The sequence below is a fragment of the Thermobia domestica genome, chromosome 18 (genome assembly GCF_964235325.1).
Source record: "Thermobia domestica chromosome 18, izTheDome1.hap1.1, whole genome shotgun sequence".
Classification (NCBI taxonomy): Eukaryota; Metazoa; Arthropoda; class Insecta; order Zygentoma; family Lepismatidae; genus Thermobia; species Thermobia domestica.
The window spans coordinates 135,924,722-135,936,930 of record NC_137471.1 but is presented as its reverse complement, the minus strand read 5'-3'; the positions used below and the strand labels follow the sequence as shown (position 1 = coordinate 135,936,930).

Sequence of the window (12,209 nt, the reverse complement as noted above, 5' to 3'; positions counted from 1 at the left end):
CACGTTAATCATTATAACTGTGATATAGGGTATTTTACAAGCAAAGATGAGCAAAATAGATGTAAAAATTTTTGCCATTCAGAAAGTGAATAAAAATTTTATTCTGTATTTTCTTGCCTTTTATATCTATGATACAAAATACACCAATAGATTCAAAACAAATGATATGATCCAGGAAGTGAAATATTTGTATGGTGAAGAGAAACTGACAGTACTAGCAGCGCATACACGTCAGATTCTGCTTTAAAAGATACTTTTTTTGTGGCTATGTGAATGTGTGTAGCGATGTATGCTGTTCTCAACAACCAAGAGGGTGCAATAAAATCTGATATTTTATGGTCCTCTACTTCGGAAAGACGCAGAGGAACCATCAACAGATCAATAAACGTGTGCATCTTTTCATCGAAGCATAATACTCAATGATTTGAAAAATCGGATATATTATATACTAGTGTTATATTATGTTTATTTATAGAGAAAAATATATTTCTATTCTATCAGAACATAAAAAAATTATAAAGAAAGTTTTGTGTAAAGTACAATAAAACCTACATTTAAAAAAATGACAGACGTCGAGAAATGTTCGTCAAAGAAAACTGTAGGATTTGGGAACAGGGCACAAAGTGCTTACAAATATGACACATACCGTTGCAAATAAAGTTAGAGTATAATGGTTCGGAGGATAAGAGATGGCGCTGTAAACACTAAGTATTGGGGAGCTTTGCTCTCATTTTTTATTCAATTTTTACTATTTACAATTATTTACTTTGAACAATTTTATTATTTATTACAATCTGCACATACTGTTTTTCATTTGCAATATATTCATGGGCCGCTTATCCTTCGTTATTATATTAATAGTGTGATTAACAATTATGTTTCAAACAGGCAAAATCGGCCATCTTGGCTCGTGCCATTTGAGTACATATTCTTATTTCAAACAATTTATAATTAAAACAAATATAGTGACGTAGTCCACAGGACTTTAAGGCCGGGACTTCTTTTATAAATCTCCTATAAGGGAGGTAACTAAAACTGTAATTAGTATCAAGTTGGCCCCACCACTTTTGGACGGAGAAAAATAAATAATGCTATTCGTTTGTGCTACGTTAGTGCTGATTAGTGCCCAAATTTCAGCGTTTGTGCTGTTCAAATAACGCCGTTATAACGTATTATTTAGCGTCAAGCTGGCCCCGCCTTTTCCCCCTAATTAAGGTAGAACGGATTTTCAAATGCCAAACGTTAGTGCTACGTTAGTGCTGGTTAGTGCCCAAATTTCACCGTTAGTGCTGTTCAAAATAGTAGAAATAATGAAGATGCATATTTCACGCTCTACCCTAGCCAACAGTTTTAAGTTGGTTACAAGAAATCTGGTGAGGTTAGATTTACATCGAAGTTGCACCACCCGAGTGTGACGTAATGTCACGTGGTATTATTATGGGGATCAAGTTGGAATAAAACGAGCTGGAATAAAAGTAAAATATATTTTATTTTTAAAATAAATATATGGAAAAAATATGCAATTCAGATATAGTGTATGAAGATACAGATTATAAAGATTTAGATGCATTATATAGATTAATTGTGTAAAACAAAATTAGTGTAATTATGGAGTACGATTATTATAGAGAACTATGTTATGCACATTGGTGGAGTTGTTGGTGGATAACGTGGACTTATCCCAATACAACTGTACCACCAGTTGCTGTTTGAAACGCTTGCTTCATTCTCCAGAGAACGTGGTACAAATCTTGATATTAGGAAATGAAATGAAAATGAAATTTTTGAGTTTTACGTCCCACGGTTATGCCGGTTAGGCTAAAGGAGACGGTGATTATGAGAAATGAATGAAATGGTGGAATGATGAAAGTGGGGGGAAACAGGAGAACCCCAAGTCGACCCACGCACACGTGTTTGTCCACCACAAAGTTCACTTGGCGGAGCAGGGTTTGAACCCAGGACCTCATACACCAGAGGTGAACGCTCTACCACTGAATCTTGATATTAGGATAAATAGTAATGCGGTTTATATTTTTATATTATGTTCTCTTTATGCGTCAGGTCAGAGGTTCGGTTCTGTATGTACAGAGCGTATTGGTATACAACTTTTTTCGTCTATCAAAACAAAACTTGGTACACTCATTCCTTATCCCCTATACTATTTTTCGAGATACATGTGCAATGTGTGCTTTTATCCAGGGCCACTTCAGAGGGGACCAAGTGGATGGGAGGGATTTTTGGAGGGAGTTTTTCCGACTTTCTCCCATTTTTTTCTGTTCAAGTACGTTATGGGTCCCAGTACATAGCACCTCTTGAAAGCATGTTTCATGCTAAAGAGAAAGAACTATAAACCATGACTTTCCAATGAACGGTGTCACTATTTCACTGCAATCTATAATTTTCTTTCTCCTGAAAGGGTTAATGAGCCCCAGGGACTTACTCTGTTGCCCATGGCACCTAATGTTTTGTGCATGAACATATCTTTTTTATGTTTATCGAATGGACTAGGTTTGATTCGGATGTCCGGATGACACGTTCATGTCCGTTCCTTGTGAGCTATGTCCCCCTGCTTTTGTGCCACTTACTACCGGTATAACATAGCCATAATATTGATGCCATACATTGTTTTAAAAATTTAGTATAGCCCTTTTTTTTTACCTGTTTGAAAATTCGATGTCGAAAAATATCTTGGGTATATGAATCAATATGATTTTTTAAAACTATAACACTGTTTTGCTTTTGTTGTTAATTTCCATCAACGTTCTTTATAAATTTAGTGATATATTCTTCATTCTTTTGATTTTCATTTCTAGTTATAACTTAAAATTTATGTTATCCAAAAATGGAAAACACTTATCCATCCTTCCTGTTTCCAAAATACCATCTTCGGCATATAGAGCCTCTTCATATGTAAAAGACACGGGAAAGGAAACTTTGAATACAGTTTGCTTGTTAAAAGTTAACCATTTAGACAGTTAACTTTTCCAAAGAGAGTTTTATTATCAAAAAAGGACAGATCTTAAGGTTACGCCTTCTCTAACTAATGACGCACAAGATCTGTCTGGAAAGAATTGAGACTGATATTCTTGGGTCAATCAGAAGGGCCATGATGCGGAGTTTCTGACGTGAAGGTTTGTATGAAATGTTAAGTAAATAATCGAGTTCTCGTCATTTGGATTTTGAGCTTTTATGGAGTACGGATCGCTTGCCAGTGAGTGTCGTTTAACGATTAAAATGCAGAAGAGTGTCAAGCAATGATACGCAATAATGTTTTGGGTTATACTTGACTATCTGCAACCGAAATGTTCCCTATCGTACAGAAAGTGCTTGAAAGATGCTTTATCGAAAACATAAGTGTTTCCTTGGTACAAAACCTTCAAAGATGGAAGAGAAAGCAGAGATTGGACAACTCACAGAACACTCACAACCGTCTCCAAGGCTCTATTAGGAAGTTGAAGTGCTCATTATCTTTTTGGATACTATAGGTTTTATCCATAAGGAACATGTGCCATTCAAACAAGCGGTCAGCGGCTGCATTTTACGTGGAAGTACTCAAAGGACTGAAGAACAGAGTCACTCAAAGATCGCCAATTACTGTGTTACATTACCAAATTCAGCTTGAAAGGACACCATTTTGGAACTGTTGAAAACGTATAAACAGGCATGACAATACTATGGAAGATCCCTGTTGAAGACTTCCAGGAAAGCTATGTTGCGTAGCAGAACCACTAGCAACGGTAAATTGATACTCAAGGAAATTTAGATGTATATACAGATAATGATACACAGCAAAATATGAGGTGTTGAAACAACACAAAATGACTACCACATCAGCATGTTACTTGTGTGTCAATTCAACACCAAGCACATCGCCTTCAGAGCATATCAGAAGTACCTCGTGACTAGCTGTGAGTATTTGCATTGTTTTTTATTGTTTGGTATATGCAAAGCTTTGCGAAATATATTTCGCATTTACGCCAAGTAACTAGTAACATTCTATGTTTTCTGTAATCGGTCCACAATAATATTGTTGTAAACCTGTCAATCATCTGACAACAGTTACACAGATAGCAGTGCTTCCCACTATTTTCTTTATTTGTTATTCTTGTTTCATAGCACGTATGAACAGAAGATGGCAGAACTGCTGCCTATGTGACTGTTGTCAGACGATTTACAATAGATTCACAACAATTTACCTTCCTCCTCTCCAACGTAGTACACCCTACATACATAAAATGGATATTCGCGGCAAGCTTCGTTCTTCAGGAGAGCTCATTCGTGGCTAAGCGGTTAGTGTACGCGCCTTTGGCGTGGGAGATCCGGGTCCGATTCTCGGTGGGAGCTCATGTGGTTCGGATTCCACGTTAATCAGTAGGTCCACGTCTCATATAGTCTCGCTGCTGAACGGGACGTTAAACTCAAAATCAACTCAACTCATTCATTCTTCAGGAATAACCCTGATGCCAAAATTATCTTTCTAGCTTTGGGTGAGTTATCAAGGTTTAAAACCTTTACGAAGCAGCTGCGTCCTTTGGCGTTTAAAGGTTGTCGTACAGCATCAATTTTTGGATTTAAAAAATCCAATGTTTTTCAATCAAAAATTCTCTTCTACGCCTTATATCTGGAGAACTACGTATAGTGTAGCCAAATCCAAACTATCACTTAACTCAGTATGATATGCTTATTCCGCAAAAAATACAAAATCTTTATTTAGGGGTCGTTAAAAAAATTGTGGATCCTGATTCAAAATCACCACCTGCTTTAGCCTAGGCGGCTTAACTGTGGGAAATAAAACTCTAAGATTTCATTTTACAAACCTACATGGTCTGGAATCGAACCGAAGACACCCTAGCACAACAGTTGAAATCTCTACCATGCTTCATTTAATAATACTTTGAATATTGTATGCTGGGAATAGTAATCTCAAGTGATGTCTTAGGAAGGTCAAGTTTTGAGTTTTCGCCTTTTACGTCTCTATCCAACACCTAGACTATGAAGGACGGTTCCGTGCTGGATGCGCTACTATTAACGTGAGTTCCTATTCATAATTGGTGCGCGAGTGCAGCTGGCAGATGTATGGACTATCATGTAAGATCAACCCTCATTCTCCCTGGTAGTTAAAAGACATATTCAGGTTTGTGCATAATATATTTAGATGTTCAGAGGACATATGAAAGTAAACTGATTTGAGAGTGATTTGAAAGGGTAATAGAATGAAATAAATTTATTCAGTTTTACTTCCAACAATTATGCCTTTTACGGTAAGGAAGACGACAATCTTCTGATATTTATGTGCTATCTGAACGAAGAACTAGGACGCTCTTGGATTGGCCGATGTGCTGAAGATGATATACCGGTTTTCCCATGGCCTCCTAGATCTCCGGATCTGTAAGTTTGTAAATTTTTTACCTGTGGATGAAAGACACGGTGTATGTCCATCAATTACTAACAACTTTGATACGATTGTAAGTTCCAGAATTGTATTACAGTAGAATCACTAAAACTCGGCACTCGATAACCCAGCAGCACGATAACTCGGTCACACTCTGGTAAGGCGAAACAAACCCGCGCACGGATCCGTTCACGGTCATTGCCCGCGTGCGTGTGTCCTTTCTTCCCGCATTCTTTTCTCTCTCGTTACACTCCCATTCCTCTATGGCTTCATAAAGTACGTGGTTTTCCTTTGATTAAGGGAAATTGGGCAGTTTATTCTCTATTGTGTTCTCAAGAAACTAATACATACAAGTACAGTGCTGAATTTTCTGAGGAAACACTCGTACTTATTCTTTTTTAACTCCGTTCCCGATAACAGAACATTTTCACAAACTCAACTACACTTTGGTCCACATTAGGTCGAGTATTCGGTACACTACTGTATAGGTGCACTACGAACATTAGTAGGAATGTGCTAGAGTACGTATGATACAATCTACGGTACCGCATAGATGTGTCGTGTGACGAAAAGAAGCTACATAGAACATTCGTCACAGTATACCTACATTTTGGAAAACTTTCGTACATTTTCATGTATCATTCGTTATTGTAAGTGTTATACATTTTTAAATACTTTCTTGGGATGCGGAATCTATCTTTTCAAACCCAATGAATCATTTATAAACACTAATCCTAGCGCATATTTGAACTATGGGATTGGTAGGTTTGCATCCGTTGGAGACAGAGATGGAGTGGATCAGTGAATCGTGCGTCAAGTGGGTCAAGATTTGTGAGTGGGTCAGTGGGTCGTGGGTCAACAATACCTGGCACACCTGCGACCCTTCATCCTCTATGACCCACTCTGACTCACTCTGATCTACCTTCCCACTCTGCTCAGTACGCTGTAGACAGCATCTTTTGAACAGTGCTGAATTTGTCTACATTTTATTTTCAAGGCCTCAATATTTCTTCCTTTTTCATTTATTTCTATTTATTTACCTGAGATGAGTACATCTAAGTGAAAAAAAGAGTTTAAGTCACTTTTGGATATTGATATATGTAATTGTAATAATAACAATAGGACCTATTAGTTGGCTTTTGAAACACAGTCGAACTTTACACTTTTTTCTTTACGTTGACCTATTTTATCTTGATTTGAGACTTCCAAATTTCATCCTATTTTCTATTGCAAAGCATCTGTAATTCAACAAGGAAATAGTTATATATAACAATTAAATTCAAATTAATCGTAATATGACCCAAGACAAACACTTATACATCGTAAAAATCAGATCAATCGTTATTGTAACAAAGCGGTGCTTGAGAAATTGACCGTAACTATTCAAACTCTGATTAATGATAATTTCACAGCCTTGGTTTATTACGAGGGAAAATTCTTTAGTCAGTGGAGAGAGGGCGTGCAAAGAGAGCAGTGGAGAGAGACCCTTGCTGAAGACGATGGTTTTGGTGAGTGAGAGTGAGTCATGATGAATCATAGTGGGTCACGGCGAGTGTTGGGTCATGGTGAGTCAAATAGGGTCACAGCGGGTAGTGAATCAATGGGTTATGGGTCAAGCTTAAATTTACCCAGGCCATCTCCGGTTGAAGAATTGTATTCACCAACTACTAATGCAAGCCACTGAAGTCGGCGTTGGTGTGAGTACTTTGAACTCTGGAAAGAAACTCTATATTGGCTAAAATCAATAATGTAGTTTGGAAAATGTTAAGTAATGACCTTTCTCTATCATTATTAAACAAATTTGCCACAAATTTTGAACAAAGTACAGAATATTGTCTATGGCAATTCATCTTCACTAGAAATCACGTTCTACTATTTAATAATTCAATCTTTTGCCCATCAGGGGGTTGTAATTATTGTCTAAATGGAAAGAAAGTGGTTCAAGGTTAGTGTATTGCTTTTGTGTTTGGGATTTAGTTTGTTCCCATAAGTCGTTGGGAAAGCAGAAAACGCATTGTCTGATAATGTCCATCTCTTGTTGCAATGAAACCCGTTAACAGAAACACAATAAAAGCTCTCCGGGGAAACTTCCCTAACAGCCATTTTGCATTTAATCTCTAGCCATTCTATTTCTCTCGTTCTATTTTTTTTTTTTTTTTTTTTTTTTTTTTTAGTAATAGACAGATAATGATGTTGCCTAGGGAAAATTCAGGAGATGTATATGGACCAAAATTGCACTGGAATATCCCGTAACACATTGCTATAGTAAAACGTTAGAGTGAAACTGCAAATACTTTACATATTCCACAACAGTTTCAGCGTATAACATAAAATCCAAAGACGAGACATATACAAATCGATAGAATACAATGAACCGGAAAAACTATATTTTCTTCGATAAATCCTCATGCATAATGTTTGAGAGAAACAGCTATTGTAAATCTAACAAAAATTTCAAGAATGATTCAATAAATGAATCAAAAGATTACGATCTTGGCCAAGAATTTTAGGAATGATCCAAAAAATTGCATCAACAGATTGCGATCTTGGTCAATAATTAACTTTTGGATAAGGAGCAACAAAATTTTTGAACGACCCCTCAATCCAGTTTTCGTTTTTTTTTTTTTTTTTTTTTTTTTTTTTTTTTTACGGAATAAGTATACCATACCGAGTTGAGAGATAGTTTGGGTTTGTCTACACTATATGTTCTCCATTATATAAGACGTACAAGAAACTTTTTGATTGAATTATATTGGATTGTTTTAATGCATTTTTGGGTCAGGGGTCATAAAATTTTTGAAGGTCCCGAAATCGAGTTTTCATTTTTTTGTTTTTGGAATAAGCATATCATATTGAGTTAAGTGATAGTTTGAGTTTGCCTATACTGTATGTAGTTCTCCATATATAATTCGTATAAGAATATCTTTAATTGAAATATAGCTATTAGAACTTTTGATGCATTTTTGGATCAGGAACTACAAAATTTTTGAACAGTCCCTAAATCGAGTTTTTTTTTTTTTTTTTTAACAGAATAAGCATATCATACTGAGTTATATTTTGGGTTTGGCTACACTATATGCAGTTCTCCAGATATAAGGTGTACAAGAAAATTTTGATTGAAATATAATGGATGATGTTTTTGATAAATTTTTGGATCAGCGTCCACAAAATATTTGAATGGGTCCTAAATAAGGGTGCCGATTCTGGGGGACAAGGGAGTCCCCCCAAAGCTCATGTTGCCCCCCCTATTGTATTTATGAATATACAATATTTGGCATAATTTGAATGCAATTTGTCTTAAAAGCCTCATATATATATATATACACCTTCTGCATCTGAGTGCCCCCCCATTTACAGAGAAATCGACGCCCTTGCGCCTAAATCGTATTTTTTTACGGAATAAGCACATCATATTGAGTTAAGTAACTGGGCTTGGCTACACTGTGTTTAGCTCTTCAGATATAATTCCAAGAAGAAAATTTTTGCCTGAAATATATAGAATCTTTTGATCCAAAAATAAGTACATATTTTAATGAAATTAAAAATAATCCTTTGAAACCAGGCTTCTGTTATTACTTTCTAAAATTTATCTATATAACTATGCTCTTTTATAGGTTAATGGTATTAGTTTTCATTTACTAATAAGCTTTCTATTGGTTTTCGGGTTCATTCAGTAAAATATTTTCTCATTTTCTATGTAATTTCTAGATAAGCTATGATAATATTATTTTATAATATCCAAAGCATATTAAAAGCCACACGTAACACAGAAATGAAGCAATGGTTAGAAAAAAAAAGCCTACGGGTTCACAATTATCTGTTCTTCAGCAAAGAAAAGTTTCTCATAACCTTGGTGAAATTGCACCGGATATTGTGTGGAATTAGATGGAATCAACCAAGTGCCTAGTTACTAACGGCCTGGCGTCGTTAAGCGCTTCTTAATTAAAATCTCTCTCTCTCTCTCTGTGCTTTTTTTTCTTGTATTTTCGTCTTTGCTCAAAATCTCCCTACATTGCATTTCTCCATAAAACAAAATAATTATAACAGTCATAAGCAGCATTGTTCAGGTATATTAAGGGACTCTATTCATTTGTTCATGTAAATAAAATGAACAAGTTATTTTTAATTAATTCCAAAAACTTTGCTTTTTAATATACATTTTTATGCTCCAATTACAGTAGGTAAAAAGCGCAATACATCAATGTTCTTTTATACTCAAAGAAAAGTACTCATAAAACTTAAAGTTGATGTTGAATATACTTCCTATTTTTGTAAGAGTATCGAGAAAGAACAAGGCAGACAATTATTTGTCTTTTATTTGAAAATGAATGTTTCCTAAATATTTAACAGTCAAGGGCGTCGATTTCTCTGTAAATTTGGGGGGAGGGGCACTCAGACGCAGAAGGTATATATATATGAGGATGTTAAGACAAATTGCATTCAAATTATGCCAAATATTGTATCTTCATAAATACACTAGGGGGTTCACATGAGCTTTGGGGGATCCGGACCCCCTCGGCTCCCCAGGATCGGCGCCCTTGTTAACAGTACTGAAGTATAGTTCTGTAATTGGGATACTTTTATAAGTATCACTTTTAGATTGCATAAACAACTGTAAACACTATGTTTTATCTTTTATTTTTAATATGGTTTCTAATGATGAAACCAAGGTGGTCCTAAGTATTGTTAAACATTCATTTCGTTACTTTTTGTAAGTCAGGGTTTCTCAACCTGGGGGTGAAGATCCCTCAGGATCGCGAGAGGGTCTCATGAGGATCCGAAGATAGGCGTAAAAGATAAATATATATTAGAATCCAATACAGGAAAATATTTTTAAATACGAGAAGAATTCAAAAAATAAAGGCATATTTGCAATTTCTCTTTCTAGGAATTGGCAACACTGTTGCTAACCTGCGCTGAATGAGTGTAGTTGGCAACACTTTGAGACAACCCGCATTCCTGCATTAGTCGTTGGAGTGTAGCAGACTGTTAAACATGGCAGCTCCATTGGCGATCTGCACCAAGGAGGAAATGAGAGCAGTGATTCGCTCTTTATATGCGGAAGGTGTGTGAAACCTGCGGACATTATTCGTAGAATGCAAGCACAGAATGGTAACAGCTGTTTATTGCGAATAAAGATCTACGTATGGATAGAGCGTTTCAAACAGGGAAGAACTTTATATGACGATGAAAGATCCAGCAGGCATCGACCTCAACGACTAAGGAACTTGAGTACATTATCCCCAAACCGGAAAATAAGGCTGAGAGCATGGTTTGAAAACATCCATTATCACCAGAAGTTAAGAAATTTAAACTTCAACCATCAGCTAGTCATTGATGCAGTGCAAAATTGGTTACAGATGCAACCGAACATTTTTTTTTTTTTTTGACGGAATCAAAAGCTTGTAAAACGTCGGGAAAAGTGAATTGAAGTCCAGGGAGGTTACGTAGAAAAATAAAGTATGTTTTAGTTTCCTATCATTAGAATAAGTACAACTTTTCTTAAATGTGCCTTTACTTTTGGAATCCTTCTCGTATATTTTGATTTTATTCTGATACGGTATGCTTATTTTTAGTTTCATCCATACTGTTAAGAACAACAAAAATAAGTCTACTAAACACTTTTAACAGGTGCAGAGTTGTTTAAAAACCAATTTAAATGAGAGAGGAACGATATAAAACTAATGAGAACTGGATATTGAAATACCAGAGAAATACAAATGCAACAAAATCTGTATATTGAAATACAATTAAAATTGAAACCTAATTAGACACCTGAGCATGGTATGATTTCACTAGTGCGTCAGTGTCCGATTCAATCTTCGTGACTAACATTATCAAGTCATTTTCAACTGATAAGCGATTTGTGGTCTTTGTTTTAATGTTTACCTTGAAGAAAAACGAATGGTATTCATTTTGAAACAGTATGACGGATCGGATCCGATATTTGTAATATGAGTGAACTGACCGAATTTGGTTCGCTTCTAGGAGAGTTACTGTATCTACTATATACAAGAAATGGATTCTACTATAATAGAAATAGATGAATGTCGTGAAATTTCCGCAATAGTTATATTAAAAATCCCACACAAGCTTATTACAAAACAGAAATTATAAGGAGGCCGCTGGCAAGAGGAAATGATAAAATGGGGGGTCGTGATGGGAATTAGATTGAGAACCACTGTTGTAAGTAATTTAATCACTACTTCCCCTTATGATACGAACAAACTGATTCGTTCGATTCATATTGATGAAAAACACAGATCTAGTCAAGTGATAACTATCTTCGAAAATAGATTGTAAACGGTTGAACCATTTCTTTGTATCGCTATTTTATGAATACACAGTACTAAATCAGAATATTATACAAATCGTTCCTCTTTTATCCTTTAGAAGTGGAGTTTTTGGAAGGACTTGAACAGATGTTACCTTAGTGTTAACAAGAAGTTCATATACAGTACCAAATTTTGTCTGACTAACATGAGGGGTTTGTGAGATACTCCATTTTTATCCAAATTTTTAATTCCTTCTTTCATTAGGATGCACATGTCAGTAAAACCAACACCATAAAAATCCGGCTTTAGCCAAATGCTAATTAAGTACCTAACTCTACGGCTTATGAAACACGAATTCTTAACACCGTGTTCATAAAAGGATTTCTGTCATTAGCCTGTCCAGTTTCTATTTCGCATGCCTATTTCTGCAAGATCCATCTTAATATTGTCCTCCTATCTGCGTCTAGATCCCCCTAATGGTAGTTTTCCAATTGGATTTCCAGTTAAAACTTTGAAAGTGTTTCTACTTTCTTCCAATCTGG

At 35.7% G+C, this 12,209-nt stretch overlaps 1 protein-coding gene across 2 annotated transcripts in view; it reads right to left on the bottom strand.

The window, feature by feature from the left end:
• Positions 1-12,209, bottom strand: part of LOC145675647 (uncharacterized) — a 920,247-nt gene that overhangs the window by 640,157 nt on the left and 267,881 nt on the right. The window lies entirely within an intron of this gene.